This window comes from Bos indicus x Bos taurus, chromosome 2 (genome assembly GCF_003369695.1).
Source record: "Bos indicus x Bos taurus breed Angus x Brahman F1 hybrid chromosome 2, Bos_hybrid_MaternalHap_v2.0, whole genome shotgun sequence".
Lineage (NCBI taxonomy): Eukaryota > Metazoa > Chordata > Mammalia > Artiodactyla > Bovidae > Bos > Bos indicus x Bos taurus.
Genome location: NC_040077.1, coordinates 41896443 through 41919477, shown reverse-complemented (window position 1 = coordinate 41919477; position 23035 = coordinate 41896443). Strand labels below are relative to the sequence as shown.

Sequence of the window (23035 nt, the reverse complement as noted above, 5' to 3'; positions counted from 1 at the left end):
TTGAGAACAAGAAAATGGATATAATATCACTAACTGTAAGAAGTAAAAAGAATATATTTACATAAACAATAAATTATAATATTGTATGGACACATCAAAAATGATGAAGGATAAAATCGTGCTGAGTTCCTAGTGTAATTTTTATGTTCATTATCATTCTGTAGAATTCTTTCATACCCTAACCTTTTTTTTTTTTTTGACTAAGCAAGGAAACTTTTCAAGCTCCTGGCTTCTCTCTTTACTCTGCCACTCTTTTTGAATAAGAAATTAACAGTAATTATTGGGTGAATATTTATAAAATAGCTGTAGGCAATTAAAACAAAATGTTAAGGTTCTTTAGCATTTACTTGTATTCAGACATTTAATAGCACTTTAAGTTCTGATATTGAGTTATTTGAAGGTTATAATGCAGCTGGCATTTAAATATATTTCATCAGGGGAAAAATGAGAAAATAGGAAATTTATTTCAGCTATTTATAGCTCAGACCGAATAGCTGCTTCTTATGCATGCGTACTTGCAAGCTGATAAACAGAAAAAGAATCTAGCACACTTGCATTATTAGTGCAAAGATGCTGTAGCATACAAATTTTGAATAAGATGCTCTCAAAGGACAAAGACTTTATTTACTTTATCACACAGAAGTAAACCATAGTATATATATTTTTAATGTGGTCAATCTCATAAGTGTACCTGTCCATTTATATCGATTGCCTTTCCCATGAATTAAAATACAATAAATGTAGCATTGATTGCACAAGTAGACATAGAAATGAGAATATTAATTGGATTTCTGATCTCTGTTCCATATCTTTTCAATTTGAGAATTGCTACAGCTTTCATATGCTGGCAAAATTTTTGCCTGTGAAGATAATAATAATAATTTCTCTAATACTTTGATTTATGTAATGTGTTCATGTGTAGAATTAATTTCACTTCCCCAATTAGAAGTAGTGTGTAAGTACTCTGTCTGTGTGTTTGTATATGCATGTAAATATGTATACATATATTTGTATATTAGAAGAAGTTAGAGATAACCAGTACTGTTACTTTCCTTTCCAGTAAGAAATAACTTTTCTTTCAAGTAAGAAAATTGAGTAAAACATATCTAGGTATGTTTTCAGGGACACATTTGTATACTACTGTAGGCAAAAAGCATGCTGCATAATTCCATTTACACCTGAACTACCCCTTAACAGTTTCCTTATTTAATTTTCTAACACACTCTGAATCTTTAAAAATTATAGTAAAATATATAAAACATAAAGTTGACCATCTTAACTGTTTTTAAATGTATAGTTCAATAGTATTAATTATGAAGGCAGTCAGATGTGCCATATTTAAATATACCACTTTGGCATGAAGATTATTTTGAGCTAAAGGCTATTGAGGGAAAAGAGACACAGGAAAAGCTCTCTTCTCTCCCTCATCTGCCCCAAAGAAAGGCAGGTTTCCCTTTTGACCCTGTGGTGCCCTGTCTCTTGAGCAAGAAAGGGAACACCAGCTTTTATCACTCATGATGGAGATGGCACTGAGATGACTCTGCCTAAACTCAACCTTATTAAATAACCCTCATCTTCCATTAGCTCCCCCCATATATTTGTCTTCCCACCTTTTATCATCCCTTCAAGCTCAAATACTTTTTCCTTTGTCTTTTTTCCCTTTGTTAAAATGACATCTTAAGTCTTTGAATCTAACCACTTCTTTTCAGTGGTCTTCTTTTATTTCTAAAAGACCTCCATATACATAAAAACTAAAACATTAACGTCAAAATAAAACTTAGATGCCTTTTCCCAAGTTATTCTTTTGTCAGTTTAATTTGCAGTCCTGGTTTATTAACCCAAGAGGAATGATCCAAAATTTTTCACTAGCCTACAAATATATTCACACTGTTGTGAGGCCAATCTCCAGAACTCTTTTTGTCATGCAGAATTGAAGCTCTGTACGCATTAAACAGCTCCATATTCTCCACTATCCCTGGACACTGACAATTGCCATTCTAATCTTTGTCTCTCTGAATTTGGGTACGCTTTATATATAGTTGAAATCATACATCATTTGTCCTTTGACTGACTGACTTAGCATAATGTCCTCAAGGTTCATCCATATAGCAGCTGCTGCTGCTACTGCTAAGTCACTTCAATCGTGTCCAACCCTGTGCGACCCCATAGACGGCCGCCCACCAGGCTCCCCCATCCCTGGGATTCTCCAGGCAAGAACACTGGAGTGGGTTGCCATTTCCTTCTCCAATGCATGAAAGTGAAAAGTGAAAGTGAAGTTGCTCAGTCGTGTCCGTGTCCGACTCTTAGCGACCCCATGGACTGCAGCCTACCAGGCTCCTCCATCCACGGGAGTTTCCAGGCAAGAGTACTGGAGTGGGGTGCCATTGCCTTCTCCACCATATAGCAGCATATGTCAGAAATTCCTCACTTTTTTTAAGGTAAATAATATTCCACTATATGTATATACCACCTTTGTTTATCCGATAATCTGTCGAGGACACTTGGTTTGCTTCTGCCTTTTGGCTACTGTGAATTATCCTACTATGAGGATAGCCAGCTGTGCAAATATCTCTTTCAAATACTGTTTTCAGTTCTTTTGAATATACTCTGAATAGAAATGCTGGTTCATATTCCAATTCTGTGTTTTGAGGATGCACCACACTGTTTCCTATAGAAGTTGTACTATTTTGTCTTGTTTTTATTAAATTTTGTTGACATGAAAAAAGTCCATGACTTATTTTTAAATGAGAAAAACAAATTGCAAGGCAGTTAAAAATCAAAAGACAAGTGAGGAAAGTAAAATTATTGATCACTTCTAGCTTAGAAACAGAGGCCAACCTTGTCTCATCACCTCTGTAATATTTATTTAACTCCTACCTCCATTTGGACCTATATACTGAATTTTTTGTTACAGTGAAGCAAATATCTCATTATAGGTATGTGGAAAAAGTTCTCCAGAAGTAGCTGAGCTAGCTTGGTTGTGAAAGCCTTAGTCCAAAGACCTAAAGATCCCTGGTTTGCTCCCAGGGTTTGGTAGTTGTTTTATTATTTTTATTTATTTGTTTTTTATTGAAACATAGTATACAATATCATATTAGTTTCTGTTACACAGCATAGTGATTCAGTGTTTTTATAGGTTATGTTCCATTGAAAATTATTACAAGATAATGACCATAATTCCCCATGCTATATAGTATAGCCTTGCTGCTTATGTGTTTTATACACAGTAGTTCTCTCTATCTCATACCTCTAATGGGCCACTTCTCTCTCCCTTCTCCTCACTAGTAACAACTAGTTTGGGTTTCTAGTCTATTTCTATTTTCTATATACATTCATTTCTATTATTAGCAGGGCTTCCCTTGTGGCTCAGCTGGTAAGGAATCCACCTGCAGTGCGGGAGACCTGGATTCGATCCCTGGGTTGGGAAGATCCCCTGGAGAAGGGAAAGGCTACCCATTCCAGTATTCTGGCCTAGAGAATTCCATGGACTATATAGTCCATGGGGTCGCAAAGAGTCGGACACTACTGAGCGACTTTCACTTTCACTGTAAGTGATATCATACAGTATTTGTGTTTCTGTGAATTTTTCACTAAGCATAATATTCTCTAGGTCCATTCATGTTGCTGTAAATGGAAGAATTTCATGTGTATATTTATATACATATATATAGAATATATTATTTTTTCCTATATTCTGTCTGTCATGAATAGTACTGCTATGAACATTGGGATACATATATCTTTTCAAATTTATGTTTTTCCTTTTTCAAGCTATATATCCAAGAGTAGAATTTTGATAGTTCTATTTTTCATTTTCTGAGGAACCTCCATATTGTTTTTCATAGTAGCTGCACAAATTTATATTTCCACCAAAAAGGTTAAAGGGTTTCCTTTACTCCGCATCCTCTTCAGCATTTGTTATTTGTAGATTTTTTGATGATGGTCACTCTGACAGGTGTGAGACAATACCTTATTCTTGTTTCAATTAGCATTTCACTAATGGTTAGTGATGTTGAACATATTTTTCATGTGCTGTTAGTCATCTGTATGTCTTCTTTGGAAAACCATCTGTTCAGGTCTTCTGCCCATTTTTGATTGGGTTGTTTATTTCTTGATTTTGAGTCCTATGAGCTGTTTCTATCTTTTGGATATTAGCATTTCATGTATTTTCTCCCATTCAGTAGGTTTCTGTTCATTTTGTTAACAGTTCTCTATGCTGTGCAAAAGTTTTGACGTTTAGTTTGGTCCCATTTGTTTATTTTTGTTTTGTCTCCTTTGCTTAGGAGAAAATGGTGTGATTTATTTCGAAAGATGTTCTGCATTATCTTCTAGGAGTTTTATGGTTTCAGGTCTCATATTTAGGTCTTTAATCTATTTTTAGCTTATTTTTGTATATGGTATGAGTAAATGTTCTGATCTCATTGTTTTATATGTAGCTGTCTAGTTTTCCCAGCACTATTTATTGAAGAAACTTTTCTTCATTGTATCAATGTATTCTGGACTCCTTTGTCAGATTAATTGCCCATATGTGTGGGAGTCTATTTCTGGGATCTCTTTTTGGTTCCATTGATCTATATGTCTGTTTTTATGCCAGTACTGTGCCATTTTGAATCCTGTAGCTTTTGTATAGACTGAAGTCACGGAGTATGATATCTCCAGCTTTGTTCTTTTTTCTCAAGATTGTTTTAGCAGTTTGGAATCTTTTACAATTACATATGACTTTTAGGATTATTTGTTCCAGTTCTGTGAAAAATTTCATGGATATTTTGATAAGGATTGTTATAGATTACTTTGTGTACTATGGCCATTTTTAAAAGTAGCACAAGACATCTTCCCATTTTTCTGTATTTTTATATTCAATTTCAAAATTGTATGTGTTTTCAGAATATAGGTCTTTCACCTCCTTGGTTAAGTTTATTCATAAGTATTTTTTTTAATTTTATTTTATTTTTAAACTTTACAATATTGTATTGGTTTTGCCAAATATCGAAATGAATCCGCCACAGGTATACATATATTTTTAAATGTGATTTTATATATCTTTTTGCTTTCTCTCTATGATAGTTTATTATAAATACACAGAAAAACAACAGAAATTCTATATATTAATCTTGTATCATAAAACTTTGCTGAATTCATTTATTAAGTCTAAGAGTTTTCAACTTTTATTCTTTGAGTATGGTATTAGTAGAATTTGTCATAAATAGACTTCATTATGTTGTTAATCCCTGCATGTTTGTTCTTGACCATTTTTATTTTTGTAATTGGTTTTTAGTTTCATATTATTGTAATTAGAAAAATGCTTCATATAGTTTCTTTTCTCTTAAATTTGTTGGGACTTGTTTTGTGGCTAACATATGATATATTGTGGAGAATGTTCCACATGTACTTAAAAAGAATGTATATTCTGTTTTTGAATGTAATTTCTGTGGATATCTATTAAATCCAAAAATTTTATTGTGTCACTTAAAGCTATTGTTGCCTTATTGATTTTCTGTCTGAATGATCTGTTCATTGATGTACATGGAGTGTTAAAGTCCCCTACTATTATTTTAGTATTTTCATTTTTTCCTTTTATTCCCACTATTTGCTTTATATATTTAGTGCTCCAATATTATGTATTAACCAATGTAATAGCCTCTTCTTGTATTGATTCCTGTATCATTATAAAATACCCTTCTCTGTCTTTTCTTATAGTCTTTGTTTTAAAGTCTACTAATATTTTGTCTGAAAATGAGGATTGCCACCCTTGCTTTCCTGTTGTTTCCATTTGCATCAGATATTTTTCCATCCTCTCACTTTCAGTCTGTCTTTAGCTCCAAAGTCAATCTTTTGTAGGCAGCATATAAAAAGATCATATTTTCTTTTATCCAGTCAACTACCTTTACCCTATGTCTTTTGATTGAAGAATTTAGCCCATTGGCATTCAAAATATTAATTGATAGGTATGTACTTATTGCCATTTTATAAATTTTTCCAGTTGTTTATGTACTTTTCTGTTCATTTATTCTTCTTTTGTGGTTTGATTTTCTTTGATAGCATGCTTGTGTTCCTTTCTTTTCAGTTTCTGTGTGTCTATTATAGATTTTCAATTTATGATTACCATGGGGTTCATATTTGTTGACTCATAACTATATCTACTTGTTTCAAACTGGTAGTCATTTAATCTTGCTTGGTAGAATATTCTATGCCACAGGTTTTTCCCTTTCAGCATTTTGAGTATATTAGGCTACTGCCATCTGTCCTGCAAAGATTTTGCAGAGAAATCAGGCAACAGCCTTAGGGAGGTTCCCATGTATATAATCCTTTGCTTTTTTCTTGCTGCCTTTAAAATTCTCTCTCTAACTTTTGCCATTTTAATTATGGTGTATCTTGGTGTGTGTTTGGGTTCATCTTGTTTGGAGCCCTCTGTGTTTTCTGTATCTGGATATGTTTTTTTCTTTTTTCTTTCCCCTTTTTTTCTTCAGGTTTGACATTTTCAGCCATAGTTTCCTCAAGTACATTTTTGATCCATTTCTTTGTCTCTCTTCTGGAACCCTTGTAATGTGAATGTTGCTACACTTAATATTTGAGATCTTCTAAATTGTTTTCACGAGGAGATCCAACTAGTCCATTCTGAAGGAGATCAGCCCTGGGATTTCTTTGGAAGGAATGATGCTAAAGCTGAAACTCCAGTTCTTTGGCCACCTCATGCGAAGAGTTGACTCATTGGAAAAGACTGATGCTGGGAGGGATTGGGGGCAGGAGGAGAAGGGGACAACAGAGAATGAGATGGCTGGATGGCATCACTGACTCGATGGATGCGAGTCTCAGTGAACTCCGGGAGTTGGTGATGGACAGGGAGGCCTGGCATGCTGTGATTCATGGGGTCGCAAAGAGTCGGACACGACTGAGCGACTGATCTGATCTGAAATTGTTTTCAACTTCTTAGAGATGTCTTAAGTTGTTTTCAATTTTTATAAATCTATTTTTCTTTTGGCTGTTCTGATTAAGTGAATTCTATATTTTTGACTCCAATATCACTTATGTGCTCTTCTGTATCACTTAGTCTGCTATTCATTCCTTCTAGTTCCTTGTAAAAGTGCTCACTGTATGCATCATTTTCCTCCTAATCTTATAACATTTTTATTAGCAATGTTTTGAATTTTCATCTGGTAAATTATTTATGTTTAATTATTTTTTCAAAGGTTTTCTCTTATTTTTTCAATTGACAGTAGTTCCTTTACCTTTTCATTTTGCTTAACTTTCCCTGCCTCTTTAAACTTAGGTTAAACATTTAGTAATTGTGATCTTGATGGTGAGCTCTTGTGTGAGAGCATCCCTATGCAATCTGCATATGCCAAATGCCTCTGATATGAGAGCTGGATTTGATGTGGGCCTGGAGATAGGTGGGCTAGAGCTGGCACTGGGTGTGAGCTGGGACTTCTTTGCTCAGTGGCCATCACCACTCTATAAAGGGTGAGGTCTGATCTCAAGTTGCTAGAGCAGAACCCCTGAGGGATGAGTCTCCTTTAAGTATGTATTTTCCCCTTTCCCTGTACTGGTTCCTTGCCTCAGAGAGTAAGGGTACATAAACAAGTAGAACTCATGTAGACACTGAGCTTGGTTTGGCTGCAGATAAAGTTCTGCTTCACTACTTGTACAGGTGACCATGGCTCTGCTCAGATGCAGCCTTGGACCCAAGTTCCTCTTGTCCTTTACACCTGCTTTCAGCCTCCACTGCTGCCACCCTTTTATAGAACTGTTCTGCAGGGTGAGTGGGGCCTTGTGGACTCTCAATGTGCATGGGGCGATCTGCAGTTTAGTGGCTGCCATCAGAGATCTGGGCTGCTTTTATTGCACTGTTTGAGTAATCTTCAACAGCAATGGTACACCTCCCCATTAATGCTAAGCCCTGGGACCGAGTCACATCTGTGTCCCACAGTCAAATCTTCTCCCTCTTCATGGCTGCCCCAGATCCAGTCCTGCTCTGTGATGTGGAGTGGGGCCAAAACTTTTGTCCAGCTTGGGCTGAAGTGTGCTGTGGGGAAGTCTCAAGAAACTCAACAGCTTTTAGAGAAGACCTCTCTCCTCCCTGCCTCAGGGGTAAATCAATGTGTGTACTCCCTATGAGTAGGGTCTGGGATCCCCACAGTCCTTCTGTTAGTCCCAAGTCCTCCAATCAGCCAAGGAGGCTTGTCTCTTCCACATTGGACCCCAGGACTGGGGTGTCCAGGATGTGGTTTGAACTGCTCGCTCCTCAGGGTGGCTGTCCCCACTCTCTTGTAATCTCTGTTTTCCTCTGAATCCTGTCCCAGGGGCACAGTTCCCAAACTGATTGCTTTTATTCCCTTCATCTTTCTTAAAACCTTCATTGTACAGGAGTTCATCTGGCAGTCTTCAGTTAGTTTTCAGTGAAAACTGTTCCACATGTAAATGTATTTTTGATATATTCAAAGTGGGAGATGAACTTCATGTCATCTTACTCCATTATCTTGATCAGAACCTTGGGACTGTAACATGTGACATCCCAGTGCACAAGGGTTCCACTTTCTCCACATATTTGCCAACATTAAATATATATATATATGTATATATGTATATATATGTGTGTGTGTATATATATATAGTAACTATGCTAATAGGTGTGAAATGGTATCTTGTTGTAGATTTGATTCGTGTGATTAGCAATGTTTAACTTCTTATGTGGTTTTTGGCCATTTGTGTATCTTCTTTTTTTTTTAATTTTATTTTATTTTTAAACTTTATAATATTGTATTAGTTTTGCCAAATATCGAAATGAATCCACCACAGGTATACCTGTGTTCCCCGTCCTGAACCCTCCTCCCTCCTCCCTCCCCATACCATCCCTCTGGGTCATCCCAGTGCACCAGCCCCAAGCATCCAGTATCGTGCATCGAACCTGGACTGGCGACTCGTTTCATACATGATATTATACATGTTTCAATACCATTCTCCCAAATCTCCCACCCTCTCCCTCTCCCACAGAGTCCATAAGACTGATCTATACATCAGTGTCGCTTTTGCTGTCTTGTACACAGTTGTTACCATCTTTCTAAATTCCATATATATGCGTTAGTATACTGTATTGGTGTTTTTCTTTCTGGCTTACTTCACTCTGTATAATAGGCTCCAGTTTCATCCATCTCATTAGAACTGATTCAAATATATTCTTTTTAATGGCTGAGTAATACTCCATTGTGTGTATGTACCACAGCTTTCTTATCCATTCATCTGCTGATGGGCATCTAGGTTGCTTCCATGTCCTGGCTATTATAAACAGTGCTGCGATGAACATTGGGGTACACGTGTCTCTTTCTCTTCTGGTTTCCTCAGTGTGTATGCACAGCAGTGGGATTGCTGGATCATAAGGCAGTTCTATTTCCAGTTTTTTAAGGAATCTCCACACTGTTCTCCATAGTGGCTGTACTAGTTTGCATTCCCACCAACAGTGTAAGAGAGTTCCCTTTTCTCCACACCCTCTCCAGCATTTATTGCTTGTAGACTTTTGGATCGCAGCCATTCTGACTGGCGTGAAATGGTACCTCATTGTGGTTTTGATTTGCATTTCTCTGATAATGAGTGATGTTGAGCATCTTTTCATGTGTTTGTTAGCCATCTGTATGTCTTCTTTGGAGAAATGTCTATTTAGTTCTTTGGCCCATTGTGTATCTTCTTTAGAGACATGTCTATTCAAGTTCTTTCTCCATGTTTTAATTGAGATTTTGTTGTTGTTGTCCTTGAGTTCTATGAATTCTTTATATATTTTGGATATTAACCCTTTATCAGATATATAATTTGTTCATATTTTCCCCATCTATAGTTCTTCACTCTGTTGATTTTATCATCTGATTAAAAACAGAAGTTATTTTTAAATAGTCCAGTTTATTTTTATATTTTGTCTGTACCTTTGAGGTCATATATAAAAAATATTGCCAAATCTAATGTCATGAATCTTTTCCACTATGCTTTGTTCAAAGAATTTTAGATCCTATGATTAGGTCTTTGATCTACTTGAGTTAAGTTTTTGTATGTGATGTTTTTGTAAGGGTCCAACTTCATTTTTTCAGCATGTATATATACAGTTTTACTGAGAGTTCTTGAAGAGTTCTGTCCCCATTGTGTAGTTTTGGCACTCTTATCAAAAACCATTTGACTCTATCTGTACGGGGTTACTTCTGGGCCCTCTTTTTATGTTCTCTTGGGCTATGTGTCTGTTGTTATGCCACTGCTAGATTTTTTTGATTAGTAGCTTTGTAATAAGTTTTGAAATCCAAAAGTGTAAGACTTCCAACTCTTGAACATTTTTTTTAAAGATAGATGCTTTCTTCCCAGAATTTGCAGTTAGAATTTTCAGCTTTCATTCACAGCCTCATCTTTGTATACATCAAATTAGTAAAATTATTTTATATATTTGCACTTATAAAGATCTAATTGTGTGACCATGAAAATGAAATGATACAGTTCTCCATTAGATAATGTTATACATACATGCTAGAAAATGTGCTAAAAGGGCAGTATTGGGTTGGCCAAAAATTTCATTTGGATTTTCCATAAAATACCCAAATGAACTTTTTAGCCAACCCAATTCATGGAATTGTGAGTTTTAAAGAACCACTGTGTGGAGGTGAGGTAAAGGAAAGCTTTGTAAAAGGGTGTATTTGGAGTCAGGCTGTACAGGGTAGGTGTGTGTGGAACTGCATTAGATAGAAAGTAGATAACTTTCTGGGAAGGAAGAAAAGCATATTGAGGATAAAGCCAGTTCTGATAAGAACAAAGATGTGAAACTACTTATTAAAAATAAAGATTATAAGCAAGCTTAGCTTTATATCTGGATATTATGTCATTTTTACTCTTAAGAGTTTATATATTTAATCTGGCCAAATACAGTTTTCCCTTTTGTTTTATAAATTCTGACTGAGAAAGCAGAGAAATTAATTATTATATTATAAATCTAGCATAGTAATTGTATTTTTATTTACATATTTTTCATGTAATTTAGTACTAAAAGGGTTTTTATACTTACCTATTTCATGGCTGTTGATGTTTTCTTATGTGTGTGCATATATACACACATACATATATTTATATAATTTTCTACATATGGATTTTCCATAATTTGGGGCAGAATGTGTATTTTTTAAACTTCATTATAAATTAAAGCTCATATCAATAAAATGAGATAGTTTTTGTTTTGAAAAAACTAAAATTTTAAAAGGAAATGAGGAAAGAAATTTTTTAAATGCAGAAATTTTGGATAATTAAATGGAAGAAGGTGATATAGTCTAGACTGAAACTGTATGAGGCTTTGTTAGGCTTTGTAAAACTAGAATGGAAGTTGTAACCAGCCATTCTGCATTATAGGCCTAGAGGAGATGACAAAGAATCTTAAAAATATAACCTCTGCTTTTTAGACATGTCATAGTAGGCAATTTGGAGGTGTTGGAAAAGAAATATGCCATGAATAAAACAATACTTTAGGAAGAGGCATATCTGAAGTTTTATATAGCAGACTTTATAGATAGGAGAAGCTTGAATTTAGCAAAGAATTCCTTGTTGGCTATTATATTCACATAGATATGATGAGATAGGACATTGATGATAGCAGTTATCTTAGAAATATTAATGATGAAGACCAAATTCAGGATAGCTTCAGGAGACATGAACATGTAATTAAAGTTTTAGTCTATGTGTGTGGATGTATTTTAAACCTGAAGTAGATAAGGAGGAGGGACAGAAACTATAAGTAGAGATGATCCCAAGTATATTCTGAAGTGATATTTCCAAACTGGTGACTGACTGAATATAAGGCAAAAGAAAACAGAAGCCAAGGATGACTCTATTGTTTCAAATCTTAGTGACCAGGAGATGGATGGTATAGCTGATTTCATACACACACATAATCCCATACACACATACACTCTTTCACACATATGGAGGCATACATAACACTTTTAATATAGGTAGTGAAATTAACACGTACATATTATATAAAACCAGGTGTTGCAGAAACTTACCTTTAGAGGCAGAGTTTCTGCCAGCATCTGAAATCTGTACTAATTCTTAAATTAAAAGGAAAAGATATGTAACTAAGATTAGAAGTCCAATTAGTATTCTCACTTTATATTTATATTATATATATTTTTATATTCATAATATATTTATAATTATATTATATTTATATTATATTCTTTGTGAAATCATTGCTACATTTTATCTGTACAATGTTAGCAAAATTGAGTAAAATATAAATTAAGAAAATTTTTAGATTCTAATATTTCTAAAATTGCAAGTCAATAGAGGGCGATGGCACCCCACTCCAGTACTCTTGCCTGGAGAATCCCATGGACCGAGGAGCCTGTTTAGGTGTGCAGTCCATGGGATCGCTAAGAGTCGGACACGACTGAGCGACTTCACTTTCATTTTTCACTTTCATGCATTGGAGAAGGAAATGGCAACCCACTCCAGTGTTCTTGCCTGGAGAATCCCAGGGATGGGGGAGCCTGGTGGGCTGCTGTCTGTGGGGTTGCACGGAGTCGGACATGACTGAAGTGACTTAGCATTTCTCATTAAAATGTGCATTTTTTTCTTACTACATGAAAAGAATGTGATTTAAAAAGAAAAGATAGTTTCTTAAGAAACACTTGCATATTGATTCAACTTAAGGAAGTACAAAAAAAAAAAGAAAGTATGTAGTTTAGTTCTGCTATTGCTAGAAAAATCCTATGCAAAATGAATAATGACTTATATTTTAAAATATTCCTATTTTTCCATGGACAGATATTTTCTGTACATATATTAGTGCCTTGAAAGGAGGCTAAATTGTTCTAATGCCAACTTACAATGTGATTTTGCTGAGGAAGAATTTGATTTCATAGTTAATATAATTTAACCATGAAAGTGAGAGAGTTTCATTGACATGGAGATGTTAACAGGTCTAAAATCCACATAATAAATTGTAATTGATATTTTCATGACCTTGAAAAGTCTCCTATAGAAATAAATCCATTTTCTGCATGACAGTTGCCATATAAATAAGACAGTTTGTGTTTGGTCTTTGAATTTAAATGCTTAATATCTTAATTTCTATATAACTTTGTTGTATTAAAACATATTGAAAACAGTCTCAAAAATAGATTTCATTATGTACACTCCAAGTTCAAGTTGAACTATATGGAACATATGTAATGATTATAATTTTAAGATAAGGAAAGATATGTGTACAAATACATTTCCCATATACCTTTATTTATTGCATTTAATGCCTCTTGCTCTATTTTTCCCTTGAGGAAAGGCATTTTTCCCTTTTTGTCTTTTTCTTTCTTGGTAGTAAAAAAGTATAAACAGAGTCATTGTCACTAAAATGTCATAGGAAGTTATTTGATTCTGCTTAATGAGATTACTTTCTAAGATTGTATTCTAAGAAATTCAAATGGAAGAATCCAGTATAAAGTAATTATTTTATCATTGTACTAAGTAAGATAAAGTTAAAATTTGCAATATAAGTTAGTAAGTAAAATTCAGCTTCATAAACACCTATCCAGAACCTCCTTTCTGATCAGTATTTTGTGAGAAATTATATAAGCAAATATAGCTCTCCATCTCTACCCTTATGAGCTTATTAACATATTGGTTAGGGAAAGATATTTTCATCCATGAATTAATTAATATACATGAATTAATAAATTCTGTAATAATAGTGAATGTAGTTAGTAGTCAATATTTGTTTAATTTTTATTACCTTGCAAACATTATATTAAGTAGTTTAACTGCATTCTCTCATAGAATTCTCAGTAAAAGTTCCATGAAATATATTGTATGTTTTATCGTGTTTGTCTTCTGGATTTAGAAACATACCCAAGAGGTGAAGGAACTTCTCCAAGGTCATGCAGCTGACATCTGAATTGAGGCAGTAGAACTACTATTATGTGTTCTCAATCACCAGAGAACATCCGTGAATGTCACATGGAAAAGACATGATAGGTACCTGACAAAAAGCTTCACAGAAAACATGAGCCATGGGTTAGCCCTTAAATAATTATGTACAGATATGTACAGATAATTTCATACAGATAATGAAGGAAAACAGAAAAACTCCAAGGGAGGAAGAGGAGATGGACAAAATAGAATGACTATAATATGTGCTGAAGCAAATGATCTAATACAATAGTGAGATCCTCTAAGGATTACACAGATAATCATGCTGACTACACTTAAGGAGGCCCCTAATGATGTCCATCAATTATATAAAACTTCCCATGTCTATTTTCTCTTCCACTTTGTGATTTATTATTTCATTATTTCAGCACTTCTTTCACACCTTCAGTAACTCTTCTTCAATCCTCACTATCAGCTTATGATATCACTGCCTTTTTAATTGAGAAAACAGAAGGAAATAGAAGAAAGTCTCCTCTAGTGCCCCCATAGCATCCACTCCCTTACTTGCATTCACAGCCCTGTTCTCTGTCTTCTCTCCTGTTATTGTGAGTTAATGACAGTCAGCCCATCCACTGCACTCTAGGTGCCCTCCCCTCTTACTTACTCAAGTGCATTGTTCCAACAACTCTGTTCACCCCTTCAGTCATCAATCCTTTTTTCTCTCTTGGGTTATTCCTAGCATGCGAACAAACTGTTTATTCTTCCTTAAAAACAAAACATATAAACAAAATACTTCTTGAGACAACACTTCTCCTTGTAGATATGTCCACTTCCCTTCTTGTTGAAGGGATTGTCTATGTCTTGAAAGAATTGTCTATGCTCACTGTCTTAAACCTCTCCCCATCTCCATTTTGTCCTAAACCCACTTGAGTTAACTTTATTCTTCATAATAGCAGCACTACTGTTCTTGCCAGAGTCGAACCCAGGTCTCCCACATTACAGGCAGATTCTTTACCATCTGAGCCACCAGCAAAGCCCTTTTAAGACATTATGCTGTCCTAATTTTCTCTTACCTCTGTGGTTAGTCTTTCTCTATGTTATTTACTAGTGCTTGTTTTTTCCTCCCTAAACTCTACACGTAGGAATGTCCTGAAGACATGTCCTTGGAGATGGCCTATTTTCTCTCACTCACTCCCCTGGCAGTTTCCTTAGTGTCTTCATATTAAATATCCTCTCACCCTCCAATCTAGACTTCTCCTCTGACATCCAGAACTGAACGTCTAATAGTGATATCTTCAGTCGAATATGTAACACTCATCTAAAACCAAACATGTCCCAAACTCAGCACCTGATAATTGCCAAAAAGCCGCCTCCTTTCATGAAGTCTATCATCTTAGGAAATGATGTTAAACCTTGGACTCTCGTTTGAGCTCCCTTTCTTGCAACCCATGTCTGACACATCAGCAGTTTCCAAGCGTTAGCTCTTCTCATCATTTACATTACTGCCATCTTAGTCAAAGTTACCAATATTTTCACCTGAATTATTGTAATAATCTACTAAGTGTTTTTTGTTTGTTTTGCTTTTTGCATTTCCTTTGGTTTACCCTATAGTCTCTAATTAAATATAATGCTCAAAGTGATCCTATTAAAATTTAAGCTACTTTTTGCTGCTACTTTGTTTAAATCTCTTCAATGCCTTGCATCTCCTTCAGTGAAAAAAACAAAATCCTTTCAATGTCCTATCAAGCTCCATGATCTAGCTTCCCATTATTTCTCCCACATCCTGTGTTAGTATTTATGTACCTTCTCAGTTGCAGGTACAGTGAACACTGGAACACATGACTAATACTCCGACTGCAGGGCTTTAGAACTTTGTATTCCCTCTGTCTGAAATGTTTGTTCCCTGAATATGCTTATGGTTTGTTTCCTTACCTTCAGGTCTTTACTCAAATGTCACTTTCTCTCTGGAATCTTCCCTGGCTACATTATATAAAATTATACACCTATGACACCATCTATCTTCTTTCTCTGCTTTATTTTTTTTATATACTACTGGCTACTTAATATAGAGCATGTTTCTTTATTATTTGCTTCAAACACTGGAGGATAAGTTCATTGAGTGCAGAGATCTTTTTATATTTTATTCACAGCTTTATCCCCAGTTCTGAGAAGAGATTTTGCTGTATGGTGGGTAGTCAATAAATACTTGTTGAGCAAGTATTTATAAATAAATTAATTAAATTTATAAATTTAAAATATAAATTTAAATTGTGAGTTAATGTCAGTCAGCCCATCCACTGCACTCTAGATGCCCTCCCCCCTTACTTACTCAAGAGCATTGTTCCAACAACTGTTCACCCCTTCAATTATCAATCCTTTTTTTCTCTCTTGGGTTATTCCTAGCATGCTAACAAACTGTTTAATAAATTAAATGATATGTATTCTGGTGGTATATAGAGGATGTGATGGGGGAAAAGCTTGACCTTGATTTTGTAATCATGAAGAGAGCTGTTACAGGTTTTCAGAGGGAAACTGACATGATGACAGAGGTATGGATCTGCAGTGAGCTAAGCTGGTATTTTTGTCATCTTTTCTTCCAGCAGAACAGTTACCTAGAGCAGAATAAGAAAAAAAAATGAAAATTAGAAATAGTTCCATGCTCAGAATACTATAATGTGCTCTATAAAAAAGATCAGAAAAAACTGAAATAGCTGGAATTTAGTGGTAGCTAAGAGAGAGCTGACATTGTTAAATTTAAATTTGAAGTGTCCTCCTCTATTTTTAGCTTCAATTTATTGAGAAACTATTGGGTACATTTGACTATACTCAGTGCGTATAAGCTCTCAGCTTTTAGTCCTCCTTTCCAGTTCTCCAATTAGGCTGTAAAAGTAAGTAAGTGGCACTATTCCCATTTTAGAATTACGGAAACTCAGGGGAGAAGATACATTTGTTTGGACTAAACTACTGGAAATGGCTTTCTTCCATAATTTCCTCTAACCTTGCTGCCAGATTTCTCTTCCCAGTTTTGGATGATTGCTTTATCTGCATCTTCTGGGTATTTTCAACTAGTACAAAGGTCACATTTCCAAGTAGTAATGGTGTAACCTGGTTTCGGGGTAAAAGTAGGTGGTCATCACATTTGCCAGTGTGGTAGACATCCACATTTCCATTTTTAGTGAGGGGCATTTTGGAAACTTTGTCACTGAACAGTTGCCAGCATGGACCAAGGACTCCTAGCTGACATCTTTCTGTCTCCCTCCCCAGTGTAGGATTCTGCTTCAGACAATAAAACACCCAAAGACTTGCTTCTGGGGCTTCCTACCTCAGCAGACAGCCCCACAGAGTAGAACCTAATCGAGAGGACTTGAACCCAGCTACCTTTTACTCTGTCCACTTGAAAACTGAGGCTCCTTGCCACAAGAAGGAACTTCTTCACCCACTGATACTTCTTTCCACCCAGTCCTTTACAGACTCTTCTGGGATACTTCCTACCTCATATATCTCTAATCATCAAGGAAATCAAGTCACAGTTCCCCAAGTAACTTTCATATTTTTAAATTAACTTATTTTTTATTGAAGGATAATTGCTTTACAGAATTTTGCTGTTTTCTGTCAAACCTCAGCATGCATTATTTCAGGTTACAGATTCACAGTCAGTAAATATCTATATAAAAGTGAGGTACTGATCTCTAAAAAGCAGTCACAACCTCTGAAAAGAAATCTCTTGGTATCCCTGTAATTTGGCTTGATAAGTGCAAAATATCTTTCTCCCTTAACCGAGAAGTAGGAAATCCCACCACATACCTAGTGACTTTGAATTCCCTTACTTCATTGACTCTTATTCAACTTTCTCATTTCCTCTAATAGAGGCAGGAGGTAGATGATAGAGATTTAGAGTCACAGCATCAGCTCTGATATCTTTCCAGCAGCTTTTTTTTTTTTTTTTTTTGAATCACCTATCACTTGCTGGCTTTAGAGACTTGCTGCAATTCCCGAAGTTATTTTTCCTATCCTATTATCATTTATCTGTTACCAGTAGTGTATACATTGCAAAGTCAGAATCTGTACAAGGATCTCTGACACCATATGGTGTCCTTCCTGATATTCATTACTTGTGTTCCTTGAGAGGGCAGAGGACAAGGAAATATGTGTAGAGAAGTGAGGGGGCAATGGTGAGAAGATTGAGATTCTAAGGACAAGCATACATACGCAAGGCTGCAGTGTACCTTGTTCAATGAATGTAAACTTGAGGACCAATTAATGTGTTCTGTGCTATTGATGAGTAGTCAGCTAGAATGGGTATGTCTGCATTTAAGGCACCTAGAAGTTCATGCCAAATGCATCTCAAGACCAGATGATTTAAGTGGACTCTGGACTAGAAAGGAAAATGAATGTCAGTCCTACAGTGGTATGATTTTAAGGAACCCAAAATTGATATGCATTGTGGTGGGAGGGGGGGACAAGTGAAGAAAGGAATGATTAAGTGGGTGTCTGAGACAGATGGTGTGGACTTCAAATAAACCCGCAGGGTGGTGGATAAATAATGATGAGAGCAGCACTGGTGAGTAAGGAAAAATTGGACAACCCCATCCCAAGAATTTGGGAGGGGTAGGATGAAATAAGACCTTTAAATGTTTACTCCCTTTGAAAATAAAAAAATTGTGCAAGATCAAATAACACTTGGAAAAACATTTTTTTAGTGTTTTTGTTATAACCTCTCATTATAGTCAAGAAGATCAGATAAGAAAAGATAAGACTGAGCAACATATCAGAATCAAGTGTTTTTTTTAGAAAAAATTGTTTTTCCATCCTAACATAAATACTCAATCAGAAACAATAAACAAAAAAAGCTGAATTTGAATGAGAAGCTGTCATATACCTGGAATTTAAGTAATAAATAAAATTTTATTGGTAGAAGAATTACCAATTTGGATATGTGGGGAAATGTTCATTTTACAGTGAAATTTTTGTCATGTACAGTTCCAAAATAACATACTAACTTTAAAAAGAAAAGACATTTAGTGCCTTTCATAAACAGTTTCAGTCATCTGAGAGTCAGTTCAGCTGTGAGTGATTTTAACAAGTAAATTGTTTCAACTGTGTGTTTAATAGACTGTGTCACAAAACTGCAGCCCAAAAACAGGAGGCTGGGAGACAGGAGGTAAACGTGAGATGTGTATGTTACAGCCGTAGCCTGGCCGTAGCACATACTTTTGGGGAGAACCTGACTGGGGTACCAATCTACCGTATTTTCATATTTATTCTTGACAATAGGGGTGATAGACATAGATAGGGTCTACCTAGTAAAGCATATTCATTTTTATATATGCAAGAAATATTTGTGTCTCATAAAGAACACTATTAGAGAAAGAAAGTTAAGTAACACAAGGTACCTATATCACTATGCTTAAAAATGGCAACCTAAACTACTGGTAGATGATTCTTTTTCCCTTTATGAAATTATAATGATGAAAGTTTTAGTTTGGTGCCACCTTAAACATGTGAATAGACTTCACACTGCCCATATTGTATTTATAGTCACCCTTTTGGACAATTATTGTGATCATTATTGTGACTTATATTTCCCACTCACATGTTTTATTATACTCCATATACAAAACGTCAGATGACTTAGTTCATCACTTTTAGTGGCTATCTGAGTTTCCCAAGGCTGTTGATGAAAAAGGTCCATACTGTGTCACAACCACAGTCTTTGAATAAAGCAAGTGTTCCACTTTTCATCTCACTGCTGTTGTCCATTTGACACCCAGACTGCGGCAACCATGTGATCACTGGGGCAGTTTTCCTTTGGACATTGAGTACCTGGAGTGGCTGTGCATTGTTTGGGACAGAACACACCAAACTAATTCAGTTAACTCGTTCACTAAATACATATTAGAGCCGACCACATGCCAGGAACCAGCGCCAGATCCTATGATTGCAAATGAGTTAGACATATTCCCTGCCATTGGATTTTACTTTCTAGTTGAGGAAAGCAGAATCATACTCAAGAAACACCTTGTATATTAGAAAATGTAGCATGATCAGTGGATCTGCTTCTTTAATGCACACATTTTTAAAGGCTGTATTTTTCAAGGGCTTATAGAGGAATTCTAGTACTAAGGAAGCTTTTGATGATTAAGCAGCTTTAAGGAATTAGTTTAAATGTCTGAAAGTTTCAAAAGAAGAGGCAACTTTTGAATGAGATTTTTGGGAGTGGTCAAAATGACAGCATTCAATGTAAAGCAAAGGCTTTTTTTTTTTTTTCCTTTCTCCTTTCCTGTTCATTCCTTTCTCTTCCTGAACATTTGGTCCAAAAGCCATTAGGTACAGCTGAACATAGGAGGAGAACTGTTTTCAGTCAGTCAGTCAGAAGCCATGCAAGATGAGAAGGGGGTCCTAGTCAGCACTGGGTATCAGAACCTGTAGGATACAGGACAAGCAACCACATGAGGATCAGAGCCCAAACAGGGTGAGAAGAAAGGCATCATAGCAAAGAGCACTTGTATGGGATATCAAGAGCTGTGTAAGTCTAGATGGCAATCCCAGGGAAGGTGGCCTGGAATAGCATCTCAGAATATGAACAGCACTAAGAAAACATCATCCCCATAGGAGAGCTATCAAGAATGGATAGCGTCTGAGTGAAGGGAAGGGTCCTTCACATGGGGGCCAGCCTGTTTAAGGTTTCATAGCCAAGTCAGATCTTCAGGATATCAGTGTATGAGGAGAATCCAAGTGGGATGAGTAGGTTTCTATGCAGGAGCTGGCTTAGGGCAGGATGTTGGATCCTCAGTAAGTTGAGGGGGCCACAGGACTAGAAAAGGTCAGGTTTCCAAAGAAATCCCAAAGAAAGGCAATGCCAAAGAATGCTCAAACTACCAATTGCACTCATCTCACATGCCAGCAAACTAATGCACAAAATTCTCCAAGCCAGGCTTCAATAGTATGTGTACTGTGAACTTCTACATGTTCAAGCTGGATTTAGAAAAGGCAGAGGAACCAGAGATCAAATGTCCAACATCTGTTGGATCATTGAGAAAGCAAGAGAGTTCCAGAAAAACATCTACTTCTGCTTTATTGACAATGCCAAAGCCTTTGACTGTGTGGATCACAACAAACTGTCATAAGGACCACCGGTGTAAGTAGGCTTCTGCCTCTTCCACTGACCACAGTGGCCACAGCCTACGGGCCACCACCCCAGCGGTGCCCTCACCTCCCACCATAGTGGCTGTCTTGGACACAGAGGCCCCCAGCTCCCAGGCTGGTCAGCACAGCTACCTCCAGGCTAAGGGCCCTTCCTAGACCAGCTACCACCCAGAAGCCTGACATCTCTGAGAAGAGCACCCTGCCCCTGCTGACCACTGCCCATGGACCCATGGAGGTGGCTCAGACCCCAACTCCAGAGTCCTTCCCGACCACCATCCGGGATAAGCCAGAAATGCCAGCGAGCGGGGGACCCAGTGGGGACTTTGAGCTGTCAGAAGAAGAGACCACACAGCCAGACACAGCCAATGAGGTGGTGGCTGTGGGTGGGCCACAGCCAAGCCATCACCTCTACCTGGGATGCTGCCCAAGGGTGCCCACCCAGGCCCTGGCCTCCTGGACAGTGTTGTTGACTCAGGCAGCTCAGGGGCTCAGCTTTCCCAGAAGAGCATCCTGGAGTGGAAGAAGGTGCTTGTAGCTGTGATCATGGGTGGGGTTTTAAGTGCCCTCTTTGCTGCCTTCCTGGTCACACTGTTCGTCTGTGGCATGAAGAAGAAGAACAAGGGCACCTACATGTTGGAGGAGCCCAATCAGGCAAGCGTCACATACCAGAAGCCTAACAAGCAAGAGGAGTTCTATGCCTAGTGGAGCCAGAGTACCTCCCTGTAGCCTCAGGGCCACCCCTAATCTAGTCCCTGGCCTAGCACCACCAGCCCTGGCCTGGGACTGGGCCTAGGGGACATCCTGGCCCCACTTCATCTCTGCCACCCTCCCGAGGTCTGCTCTGACTGCCAGCCTCACACAGCTCTTCCCCAATGGACAGGGGGCACTGCCATCTGCTCCAGACTGTGCCCTTAGGAGCTCATCACTTGTTCCACATACTCGTCCCCCAACCACCAGCTTGGGGCTTTAGGACCTCACATCAGATGGACAGGAGGAAGGGAACTCCTGATTTGCTGGTAGATGAAGGGGTGGAACTTCAGCCCCAGCCTGGCCTGACAGGGCTGGCTGAGGTTTCCTTTTGGAGGCAGAGAGGCACTCGGCTGGTTTCCAGGACAAGCATTTGGCAAGCTCAGCCCTTAAAATCACTGGGACACTGCACCCTGGTGCTCCTGTCCCAGGCTCACTCTCTGCCTGGGTGAGACGGCACCCCTCACCCACCAGCCTGTTTTGTCCTGGCCTTTCTGGGATTGTGGGGTCATTTCCCTCACCTCTGCTCAATGCATACGCAACCACAGGCTTCAGTTCCTTCCTGGTCTACCCCAGCTTCCTGAGAGTGGCTCTGGCAGCCACTTGTGAGAAGGGGCTTGCACCACCTCCTTCCTAGTAGATTCTGCACAGACACCTTCTCTCACATGGTTACACATATTGTCACACACAAAGAGAAAAGCACACAATAACAAAATCACATGCAATCTTGACCACCTAGCTAATCCAGATATGTCACAGACACATTCTTCCAAAGATGTTTATTCTCATATATTTATTATGTGCCCCCTACAAATGCTTATGGAAATGCAAGTACTAATCACCATAACCTAATGGTTAAAAAAAGAAAAAAACCCCTGAACATTCAGAAACTAAGATCACGGCATCTGGTCCCATCACTTCATAGCAAATAGATGGGAAAACAGGGGAAACAGTGACAGACTTTATTTTGGGGGGCTCCAAAATCACTGCAGCCATGAAATTAAAAGATGCTTGCTCCTTGGAAGAAAAGTTGTGACCAACCTAGACAGCATATTAAAAGCAGAGACATTGCTTTGCCAACAAAGGTCCATCTAGTCAAAGCTATGTTTTTTCCAGTAGTCATGTATGGTTGTGAGAGTTGGACTATAAAGAAGGCTGAGTGCTGAAGAATTGATGCTTTTGAACTGTGGTGTTGGAGAAGACTCTTGAGTATCCCTTGGACTGCAAGGAGATCCAATCAGTCCATCATAATGGAAATCAATCC

General features: G+C 37.3%; 1 protein-coding gene and 1 pseudogene across 6 annotated transcripts in view; both read left to right on the top strand.

Annotated features, from left to right (window-relative positions):
• GALNT13 (polypeptide N-acetylgalactosaminyltransferase 13) overlaps positions 1-23035 on the top strand; it is a 666740-nt gene that overhangs the window by 288653 nt on the left and 355052 nt on the right. The window lies entirely within an intron of this gene.
• On the top strand, positions 20996-21726 carry LOC113903873 (annotated as a pseudogene).